This window comes from Sinohyriopsis cumingii, chromosome 17 (assembly GCF_028554795.1).
Source record: "Sinohyriopsis cumingii isolate HCF-2022 chromosome 17, ASM2855479v2, whole genome shotgun sequence".
NCBI lineage: Eukaryota > Metazoa > Mollusca > Bivalvia > Unionida > Unionidae > Sinohyriopsis > Sinohyriopsis cumingii.
The window spans coordinates 106,339,788-106,352,100 of record NC_142977.1 but is presented as its reverse complement, the minus strand read 5'-3'; the positions used below and the strand labels follow the sequence as shown (position 1 = coordinate 106,352,100).

Sequence of the window (12,313 nt, the reverse complement as noted above, 5' to 3'; positions counted from 1 at the left end):
ATACATGGTATTAGAATTAATGCTGAAATAGAAACGAGATTTGATATAGACAGTATTATTACTATAGCCAAAATCTGGACAAGTTTGAACACTTCATTGTTACTATAGCTGAAATAGGGACTTATTTTAATATCGACTGTATTGCTACTTTAGCTGATATTGGGACTGGTTTTAAAATGTGCAATATTGTTACTATAGCTGCCAATTCTTTGATAAATGTTCTGCCCCGTTCCTTCCCTACTATTTTACTTAAACTAATGTATTTGAAAATTGATGACAGATGCGCCATAACTTTAACGAGTTGGCGCAAGCAAGCAAGCAGGGTTGAGCGTAAACGAAGCGGAGCTACAGTTTCACGTGAAGATATCGTTTTATCTTTGTGCCGACCAATGACATGTTAGAGCGAGTAAATTAGTCAATGATTACCCAAGCCTTGCTCACACTCACTGCAGATAAGCGTGCCTGCTATTCCATATATACGATAAACAAATGCTGTGATGCACAGACCTACAACGGCAGAAAACCAATGATTCAAGTGATAATCTCGATTCGTCAATATTTGTCACATGACCTCACGTAACTGATGGCAAATACATGAATACTGAATATAATGGTCTGGTTCTCCATTCGATTTATTTATTTGGATTATTTCTGAGCGGAGTCTGTGCTGGGTTAAAAGTTACTTCACGACAGGTAAGCTGTTTTTAAAGGGTTTTTATCGATATAGGTGTTGTGTTTTTTTTTTCTTAAACTAGAATACAAGCCACAAATTCAGGAAATAAAACGCTGATTATAGATCAAGTATTAACAAATCACACTGATATATTCTCATAAATTTGAGTCGTTAAAATACAAATTATAATTAGAATTTTATTCGCGAAGATTGTAACAAAAATGCGTTATCTATTGATAAGCATACTTGTAAAATCACAATGAGACAATGTGAAGTAGAGTACAAAACATTGACTGAAACATCAAAGAAGTTAATTAATTTGTTTTTATTTTAATTTTGTGAAGGCAAACATTACATTGTTAAATATGTGTAATGTAAATTCAAAAATCATTACGATGATGATAAAGAAACTAATAATGGCGAAGAAGTTGTTATGCTACTGGTGTGATAATAAAGAGACAGCTGTCTTGACTGAACCAATAGGATCCCGAGTTCATTTGTAGTTATTAAAGCCATTACCAAAATACAACCTAAAGCACATCTTTAAGATCTGCATCATTACTACCAACAACATCTCAACGACCTTAATCGCCACCATCATCGTCATTATCATCCGAGTCATCATTGTCATTACCGTGTGTGACTTAGATATTTTGCAGTATTTTGTACCTTCACATTTGATATTAGTTTTATTATCTATAGTTTAAACGATAGAAAATCTTGAAGAATAAAATATATTAATTTGCGCTGCGGTGGGCGGCTTATTACACTTGGACTAATACGAAAATCAGATAATTCTTTTCAATGAAATAGAAAGACACACACTTTTGATACAGATGTCGTCAAATCAAAACTCTCCGAATAAATAGCTTTAATTCACCGATCACCTGCGCTGAATTTCAGTTGCCAAAAACAAAAATGATGGCGATAGTTTTGTTTCCTCATCTAGGATTCATGAAACCTTTTTAACAGTCAGCCCACACTCGCAGTAGCATTACATTATTTAGAAATGTTGTTTCCACTACAAAGAGTTTCAATACATTCACGTACATGTTTCAAAGAGCGTAACAGCAGGAGTGCAAACTATACACAGTTATTATAAGCTACGAACGACATAGACCTGGGTCGTCCAGTTTAATGATTCTGATACTTGGTTTCTCATTATTTTACCCTCTTCTGCAACAAATAACGGGCTTTCGTTAAAATGGGATATATTTTAAATTTCTAAACCTTTCTCGTTCTTACTTTTAGTCATGTGCCAAGGAGATTATTTTGTTATTTATAATACCTATAAAGACTGGAGACCGATGAAGTTCTAGTTTCAATTAATCAATCGATCAATCATTAATTTAATCAATAACATTTGACAGATATTGTAATATTAGGAAAATTTATGTAAAGTAAAGGAATAGTCCGAAATATAATATATGACTAATAACATTTGCAAGTGTAAAAAAAAATTCCAGTAGCAACAGTGGCTGTTAGCATGAGTACCAAAAAATTTAAATTTGATATGACTGCAACTTATTTGTCTAAACAATTACCTTATCTAGATATGCAGGTAAAGTATTACCTATTTAATTAATGATGATTGGTCACATGGGACGTATCAAACAGGTTAAAACATGACATTTTAACTGCCAATGCATACACAATGAATTATCTTTTTATAGAAGCAATACTAAATTACTCATTGCATAGTATCGGAGCAAAGGGAAACATACCACGTATTGTGTGTTTCGCATAGCAAAAACTGCAAAAGTCTTTGCTAGCTCTCGCAGTTAATGATATATGTATATCTGTCTCCTCGCTACACAATTTCTCACTCCCTGTGTTTTTGTATATCAGTCCGTCTCTGTCACTGTCTGTTTTTATGTCTCTCTCGCGCACAAACACACTACATCACACAATAACAAATATACACACAAGTTCGTTGTAGAGTTTCCCTGTCTCTGTTGGTATGTCTGTCTGTCTCTCTCATTCACACAAATACACACGCACACTCCACATTCAACCAAATTTGGTTTTACAATTTCCTATTACTCGTTTCTCTCTGACTTCGGTGTTGGATTATTGCATGAATGAGATCTTGATTATGTAGAAAGCTTTAAACCTGGGACAGCGTGAAAGGCTTGTTGCAAACAATAAATTAAAAATAGGTGATTATGCAATGTCCTTGACTGATGTTTGTGCAAGGCGAATAAATCAGTCAACACCAATGAGACGATCATACTGTTGAACGTTTAAGCTTTTGAGGGGGCTGATGATCAAGTGGTCTAAAGCGCTTGCCTGTACAGATCACTGCCATCTCAAATATCAGCATGGGTTCGAGTCTCAGGTTCGACCTAATGTGGGTATGTGAGAAAGCTTGCCATCAGCTTGCCGTAGGTCGATGGTTCTTACGGGGGTTTTCCTGACTCTTCCTCCACCAGTTTTACTGGCCGCGATGTATAGCCTATCATGTGCTAAAAAATGGCTTTAAACCCAAGGCATCATCAACAACAATACATTTTTAAGGAGCCTATAATACAAATTCGAAGCCCAATTTTTTAATAATGAAAATGATCTCCCTAAATATAACACATCATAGCATGTAAAGGAGTAAATCAAAGGTTGTTTCGTTGCTATACTTATAACCACAATGTCATAGCAGTTGAGGAAACCAGTTTCAAACCTACTCTGTTTTGCAAGCCAGTAATGGTTCCAGGTTTACCCAAAGTGGCGCCCGTAAAAGAAACTTTTGCTGGGTGGATGGGTGGCAAACATGCTATGGGCAGCTATGACGATTCACGGCCGTAGGTCAAAACATGTTTGGAGGTGAAATCGAGGATGGGTCAAATGCTCCCCACTTCCATGCCCCTTTGTGTTGGCGTCCATGTTTACGCATCGTAGAGACAGATAGGCCATTTGTGTTGGCGTCCATGTTTACGCATTGTAGAAAGATTGGCCTTTTCGTGTTGGCAACAATGTTTACGCATCGTAGACACAGACTGGCCCTTTGTGCTCGCGTCCATGCTTACGCATCGTTAAAACAGATTGGCCCTTTGAGTTCGCGTTCATGTTTACGCATCGTAGACACAGATTGGTCCTTTGTAATGGCGTCCATGTTTGCACATCGTAGACACAGATTGGCCCTTTGTAATTGCGTCCATGTTTACGCATCGTATACACAGATTGGCCTTTTGTGTTGGCGTCCATGTTTACGCATCGTAGACACAGATTGGCCCTTTGTGTTCGCGTCAATGTTTACGCATCGTAGAAACGGGTTGGCCATTTGTGTTGGCGTCCATGTTTACGCATCGTATACACAGATTTGCCCTTTGTGTTGGCGTCCATGTTAAACGCATCGTAGACACAGATTGACCCTTTGTGTTGGCGTCAATGTTTATGCATCGCAGAAATAGATTGGTCCTTTGTGAGATAAGCAGAAGACGGTTAATAATAGATCCTGTCTGCCTAAATTTATCGGCATGGACTTGGATTCACTGACTTAGGCATAGAACTTACAAATTATTATAACATTTGGTGTCCAGTGACGCTCTTTGAATATATACAAAACACATTCACAACGGAAGGTATTTGACATGGCAACTGCTTGGATTTAATGAACACTAGTTGCTACATTTGCACAGGAAACTATGAAAGATCCTTACTCATTTTTCTAAGCGGTGCTGTAGTATGTTCGGAATACAGTATTGCCCAGATGAAACAAGTTTGTATTTTCTCTTTTCAGTGTAGAATTTCAGCTACTGATCCAGAAATATTGTGTCTTTTTTCCTCTGGGGGCGTAAACATGCAGTTGAGTTTTGTCTCCCAATACGATTTGTGTTGAAACGGAGGTATTTATGTTACACCATTAAACTGTCTGCATTGAAAATATGCAATTTCTCGATTGGAATAGGTGCCGCTTTTCAAGCCATTATTTAATAACTATTTAATTATTTGTTTAGAACTGAAAAGGAAATACTACTCAAAGCAAATTGCTTTATTATTTTTTTTTTTAATTTCGAGGTAATACACAAATAAGCCATAAACAAAAGTGCTACAAAGTATTCGCATGTGTTTTGTACCCCCCCCCCCCAGCACGAATGTGCAGTAAGAAGCATGGCATAATTGAAAATGACTACACTATTCCCACAATGTTGTTATAAAGGAGAAAAGAAAAAAAAATGTATCGACAATAAATATAGTTAATCAATGACTGATTTAAACCTGTTTCGCTTCAATATGCAACGACTGGAGAAAAACATATTTCTTTTGTTCTTGCATAATTGTATATTATCACTATGACCGTCTCCCATCCTCTGTTTATATTTAAATAGTTTCGAAGCTGCATGTCTAATTATTATGTTAATTTGACTAATCGGATCAAATAGTCAGATAAAGGTTTTTACTATTTTCATTTTCTCTACTTGTTGCTACCAACTTTGAACATTTACGATCTGAATTGTGGAAATTATTTTTAATTCAGAGCAAACTAACAAATCTTTGAGATAATTCTGTTTCAAATAGAAATATTCTTATGTTTCTTGATAATTTTTAACCTTGCAACATCGTGTGGTTTGACTGTGATTATAAAAATTCCAATTTTCCTTAAAAGTGTTAACGTTAATTTCCCCGCTGTGTATATCTATACTTAATATATTGTACATTTGTTTATAATCACTGACGGCTTTTCAACATCGCACGGATGCTTCACGCACAATGGCCGATTTATGGAGAAAAAAAAATCACTATTTGTAAAGATAATAATGTAGGTATTTACCATTACAAGTTATGAACATAAAATTACTACGTCACATGCGCCAAATATTTATTTATTAGTAGTTTTATCCGCTATTATGTGTGTTTGTGTGTGTGTGTGTGTGTGTGTTAGGGTGGAGGAAACTTATACTGATAAAAATGAAAAGAGCTAGATAGAAGTTCAAGTTTCTAGGAATACTGAATTATTCTGAAGCTTTTTGCAAATTGCAAACGAGATAATGCCAAGTCATTGTAGTTAAAAACGAATGTAAGTGCATAATTACAGATAATAAAAGGTTATACTTATAGGTAATACAAGGTCATGCTTATAAATAATAAAAGGCCGTACTTATACGTAATGAAAGGTCATACTTATATGCAATAAAAGGTCATACTTATAGGTAATAAAAGGTCATCCTTATAGGGTTATACTTACAGGTAATAAAAGGTAGGTAATAAAAGGTTATACTTAAGGGAAAATAAAAGGTCATGCCAAATCATGATTACTCACTGTTACTTGCTAAAACGGTATACAGCAACACTTACTCTTAGTAGACCCACAAGGAACTGACTCATTATATCCGTAAGTAGGTGTCCGCTGGTTCAAGCAAATATAATATCAAGCAAATATAATATAATATAATATACAATAATAGCAACGTACGTGTAGACACAATTTACTGCATTTCGTGACCCATGAACTCATATACTAATCTTCTGATGATATGTACTATTTCATGCGATGTGGTCACAAGAGCTTGTATCTCTGCTTATAAATTGACCCATGAACTCATATACTAATCTTCTGAAGATATGTACTATTTCATGCGATGTGGTCACAAGAGCTTGTATCTCTGCTTATAAATTGACCCATGAACTCATATACTAATCTTCTGATGATATGTACTATTTCATGCGATGTGGTCACAAGAGCTTGTATCTCTGCTTATAAACTGACCTGTCATACATGTATTATATAATAATTACAAGGGAGGACACTTGTCTACTCGCTCGCGCGACCTTTTTAAGAATAAACACAGTTATTTCATGCTACGCTTTGCGTAGCTTAATAAATTTGGTACTGATATTTAGCTCAGGCATTCAAATAGGCACCTCTATCAAAAGTTTGACCTGATATCATACCATCACGGAATGCCAAATCATTTTCCCACGCTACCGCTCGACATGGCCCTGATCACGCCTGCTTAATATGCAAGTGACATTCCGCTGAATGGACTACTGTCCTCTCATTCGTTAAAAGAAAATGACTTCCTGTATTTATTTATAATTTATTTTCAGTTGGCCAATGAGAAGGTAGTATTCCATTAAGCGCGTTGTTCTAGTATATTAACCGGGCGCGATCAGGGCCATGTCGAGCGGTAGCGTGAGAAAATGATTTGGCATTCCTTAAAGGTATGATATTAAGTCATACTTTTCATAGGATACACAGTCGAATGCCTGAGCTAAATATCGGTACCAAATTTATTAAGCTACGCAACGCGTAGCTTCAACTATCAGTGTTCATTCTTAAATAGGTCGCTTGAGTAAGGAGACAAGTGTCCTCCCTTGCAATTATTATATAGTATTTGTATGACAGGTCAAATGTTAGCAACGATACGAGCCCCTGTGATCTGGTGAGGTTCCTGACCGGCAGTGACGCAATGGTTAGTCTCTGAACAAAACACTTTCTTTAAGTACCTCTGCACGACATGAACTTGCATGTGCTGATCCGCTGTTCAGAATTGATCAATACTATTTAATTTACTGTGTACTAATACAAGTACAACGCTTCAGGCCGAGCCGATTATCAACCCCCCACCCACCCGAAACCGGATCCGAAGAAAAATTATAATTCTTTTTCAAAATGTGTACGAGAGTATTTCAAACAAGGAAAACACGCGAGAAAACGATAGTTACAGTGCTCTGTTCAACACATCACTACCTACCACGATGCTTTATTACAAATCTGCTATGTTGAAAAAGAACGTTAATAGATCGGTCTAGGTTAAAGTAGCCCAATTAGTTAACATATATGAACTGTACCTACGTATTTACTTCCCTTTGTCTCAACCATGCATCAGTTCATCTATTAATTCATCCATCCATCCAACAGGCATCCGTCCATCCATCCATCCATCCATCTATACATCCACACCTACCTACCTACATCTATACATGCATACGACAAGTCGACATAAGAGCATATATGGATACACTTAACAGCCAAGGCATTTATGCAGGCATAAACAATATATGGTCTTCCTGAGAAGATCAGCAATTTAATCAATTTTCAAAATGAACCGTATATCTTTGTCAGCCCTGATTTGTAACAGTTAATTATATTTGATTGTTTAGAATCATAACGACCTTGATATACTGGATAGAAAGTTTTACAAAGTATTTGTGTAAAGCTACATGTGTTTAACCTTGAAGATATGATGCCGTGTAAGTACAACAACGACGTGTGATATCAACTGTTATGTTTTGCTTAACTGTACAATGTTTTGCTTGTGAACCTGTAACTTGGCATACGTCGACTCGTATTCAAATTGCATAGCTTTCACACACACACACACACACACATACACACGCACACACATATGCATGTGTGTGTGTGTGTGTGTATTTGTCAATTCTCAAAGAGGTAAACATAATTTTCTTCTGAGCAACAATAATAAGTAATTTCGTCTCGAATGAGAAACCAATACAAGTTAACTAACTAATTAAATTAATTTCATTGCAGGTCCGACTCCCAAATGTAATCTGCTGAATATTTCGAAGGACAGGAAAGACGACGTCAGTTAAGTACGTAACACGTGAGCAGATTGATCAGAAGACGGTTACTTTCGAAAACAAACGACAAAGCACCAGATTCCGTGTTTCGTTACACTTTCGTGCCAGTTTAATCCATACTGCGGATCTCGGGATATATTGACATAAAACAACACTAAATCTACAGAATGGAATTTTGCAGACTATGAGCATCGCAAGCCTGGCTTTAAAATCCAGCTCTGCAATGTTATAATCCGCTGATCACTGTAATTTAATTTGACTGTAATTATTTCAGTGCGCAGGTGAAGACAAAGACTTTAGTGCGGCCCTGACATTATTTAGTTTATTTGAAGGGCAGAATAATTGGTTCAACGGAACAGAAAAAGTAATATATTTGCGATTCAATTACAATGAACAAGAGCATCTCTCGATATCGTTTTTCGGAGCGAAGTAACAATTGTGATTCCTACCATGGAAATCGGACTCTTGGTCTATTCGTGTTCGGCAAGAAGATGAGACGTCAACAAGGACTATTTTTCGTTATTACCCCCTAAATCAATACATTGTGTTTAAAGTAGATAAAGTTATTCCACGGAACACAGTTTTATATGTAATATGTCTGCGTATACAACCTATGACACCACATATTCCGGATTAGAAGGGAATATGATCACTCTGACCCTTCCGTGGAACAATGCAAGTGATCCACCCTATATATGGGCTCAGAATGTTTCCAGTACCGAAGAGAGCGTCACACACACTCCACTTTACTATCACATTCCAAAATTCAACGTACCGTCTCTCGTTGTGATCTGTGTCTTTCTATCCGTACTCATTCTCTGCACAATTATTGGGAACGTCTTTGTTATTTCTGCAATAATTCTAGAAAGGAGCCTTCACGGAGTATCCAATTACCTCATCCTTTCATTAGCTGTTACAGATCTTCTGGTCGCCATCTTGGTCATGCCCATCAGCCTTGTAAATGAAATAAGTCAGAATTGGTATCTAGGTCATCAAGTCTGTGATATGTGGATATCAATGGACGTTTTATGTTGTACAGCCTCGATTCTTCATCTTGTAGCCATTTCATTGGACAGGTACTGGGGAGTATCTAATATAGATTATATAAGAAGGCGATGCTCTAAACAGATCATACTGATGGTAATAGTAGTGTGGATAGTGTCTGTGTCGATCTCGATACCCCCTTTATTTGGATGGAAAGACGCGAAAAATAATCCCGAGAATACTGGACAGTGCATCATTAGCCAGGACTGGGGATATACAATTTTCTCAACAGTTGGTGCCTTTTACTTTCCAATGATATTGATGATTATACTGAATTTAAAGATATACATGGCTGCTAAGTCGCGCATTCGGAAAAAGAGTTTTTCCACAGGACTTCAGTCTGGACCCAGTACGTATGCCAACGCTGACATGAAAACAAACGGCAATGGATCTTCAGGAAGTGAGATTAGTCAAGACGGGTTCACGGTCTATAATGGGTCAATGGCGATTTCTTGTAATATGAATGGTGAAAGTGTTTTTCACGTATCAGACCAACACAGTTCTCAAACTGGGCGTAGGCACAGTTACCTAACAGTTCCTTCAAATGTTTACACTGTATGCAGACAAAGTAATGGCGCGAAGCGGCATGACAACAATAATCACAAAAAATTCAGACATCGGGACCAAGAAAAGAAAAGGAAAGAAAAACTTGAGATGAAGCGAGAACGTAAAGCAGCCAAAGTTTTGGGAATAATCACTGGTGCCTTTATCGCGTGCTGGTTGCCTTTCTTTATAATTGCCATAACGGCTCCATTCTGCGGAAGCAACTGCCATTTTCCAGATGCAATATTCAGTGTAACTTTATGGCTTGGCTACATAAATAGTTCCCTTAATCCTGTTATTTATACAATATTCAATCCATCTTTCAGAAAAGCTTTCCAGAAGATTATATACGGAAGGTATCGCCGTAGTAGATAGTAATAATTTCACATAAATTCACGTGATGAGTGCTAAATTAGAAAGGAGCTTCCTTGAAAAGAAAGAGGTTTTAATTTCGTAAACTAAGGGCTTTATGTTTTACATATTTTTTATATCTGAAATGTTACTACCAATGTCATGGATCTTTTACATCACTCATGGAATTATCTTGAAAATACATGAAACTCAATAATCCTTTGAATTTCGAATCGTGAAATTGTTTCATTTAAGACAGACGAATACACAAAGTGGTTACATTCAGATACTTGCATAAGTTTGAAGGTTGGATCGTCTTAAGTATGCCGAAATACGATCCTTGGGAAAGCAGAATTAGTTTTTTGTGAGCTTAAGTGTGATACTGCCTTCTCGACTGGATTATCCATAAGGTTGAATGGGATTTTGACTAAGATCGGAGTTTGTACAATATTTTATATATTATATTATATTTGAACATAGTTTTTAAGAACTATTGAGTGATATCAGCTGTAGAAAAACGAAGACGATCGTAATTGAAACCTACCATAGCAATATGTGTGTGTGAGCACGCGTGCGCAAAACATGAAGAATAATATACTGAAAACAAGGGAGGCATCAATACGCATGTCGTAATAATTTTCATTATCACCTTCACCTTGAAAAGGAAATAGTTTATAACGTTTTTGTATCAAACTGACATATTAGTTTGATTGACATCTTGACCTTGGATAAGTTTAAGGATTTGAGTCAGTTTAGATCACGTTAAGCGCTCAATTTATGAATTCGTTTCTGTACATAACTTATATATTTGTTAACGAGTTAAAGTTTACAAGTTTCTTTTTCGATTATAATAATGTTGTAGAAGCTACCGTAAACTGGTCGTCAATTTATCAATCTATTTCTATCTTAGAGCTTGTTTTCTGCGAATTGGATGTTTTCTTTATACAATAGAATCATGATATATTATTATTTATGTAATAAGGAAAATAAGATAACAAAGCTAAAACTATGCTTTATGATGTGTTCGATTCCGATGCATCCACCATCCATTCATGCACACTCTTTAATCCATCCATTCATGCATATGCACATTTAATCTTGATGATAAGAACGCCTGTATATAAATGACATCAGTCCATAAATAAACATATTCAGGATCCCCCAAAGAAATCCCTTTTATCAATGCCATTTTTAATAAACATACATGTCTAACACGTAAATATAACCTATATTTGTTCCCTTCTCACCGAATACACACTTAATATCACATTCCAGAGACTTTAACTATTTACGACACCTGGATATTTTATTTACTCTATCTAAATCCTAACTTTAACGATCAGCATAGTTCTGATCTACCGGAGATTTGAACTACGTAAATCTGGATGTACACCGATTGCAGGTGACTGAGTGTTATTCATAGATTAACCGGTTGAGAGCGCCAATGCAGACGACTTTCCATTTGGTATTCAGGGCAAACTAAACGTTGTCCTCGATGCAAACATTGATTGATCCTTATTCTGGTTACCGCTCTACCTGAGACCGAGTCTGTCGGAATTCACGCTATTTAAGTCAGACGTGTCAGATATTGCACAATTCTGTTATCTCCCCTGCTGTTGTACTTAACGGAGAAATATTATTCTGGTCTGAAAAAAGTGCATAAACAACGGAGTTATCAATCACTAAACAGGAAACAAATAGGGACGCACTGCATTTACGAGGAGAAGGTCAGACACTAAGCAACGTTTTAGCACTCTTTACTTAAATAAAGAGAGCTCGAAACGCACAAATGAACGATTTTTCAACTGCAGATTAAGCTATTTGTAACTGTCTTTGTGTGCAAATTTGAGAACAGTTTAATATGCATTATCAACGGCACATACAATTACGTGATATTTTGTTTGCTTCCTTTTTATTCAGGATTACTATCTTAAGATGCATTTCGTAAGACTGGAACCAGCAGGAGTATCGCTTAGATAAAAAGCCCAAAAAATCATAAGGGGACGCTTAATCCCAATGAAAACCTCCAAAACAAGACCTAAAAGGAAATTCTCAGAATGCATTCGATTCTTTACAAAGACATAGATAACGAAAGATCGCTTGATTAAACGTAAAAGCTGGTTTCATTGGACGTCGAGAACTGTTTAAGCGCGCAATCATTTATTA

At 36.4% G+C, this 12,313-nt stretch overlaps 1 pseudogene across 6 annotated transcripts in view; it reads left to right on the top strand.

Moving 5' to 3' along the window:
• The window catches only part of LOC149779620 (5-hydroxytryptamine receptor pseudogene), a 298,611-nt pseudogene extending 287,294 nt beyond the window's left edge, over window positions 1-11,317 (top strand). For 4 of the 6 annotated variants that reach the window (XR_016415686.1, XR_016415685.1, XR_016415687.1 and 1 more), the window contains one exon: window positions 8,160-11,317. The product of XR_016415686.1 is annotated as a 5-hydroxytryptamine receptor pseudogene, transcript variant X3 (transcript). Of the gene's footprint in view, window positions 1-470; window positions 694-4,406; window positions 4,513-8,159 lie in introns of those variants that run through there. The other 2 variants (XR_016415689.1, XR_016415688.1) reach the window with 2 other exon arrangements.
• The last annotated feature ends 996 nt before the right edge of the window (window positions 11,318-12,313 follow it).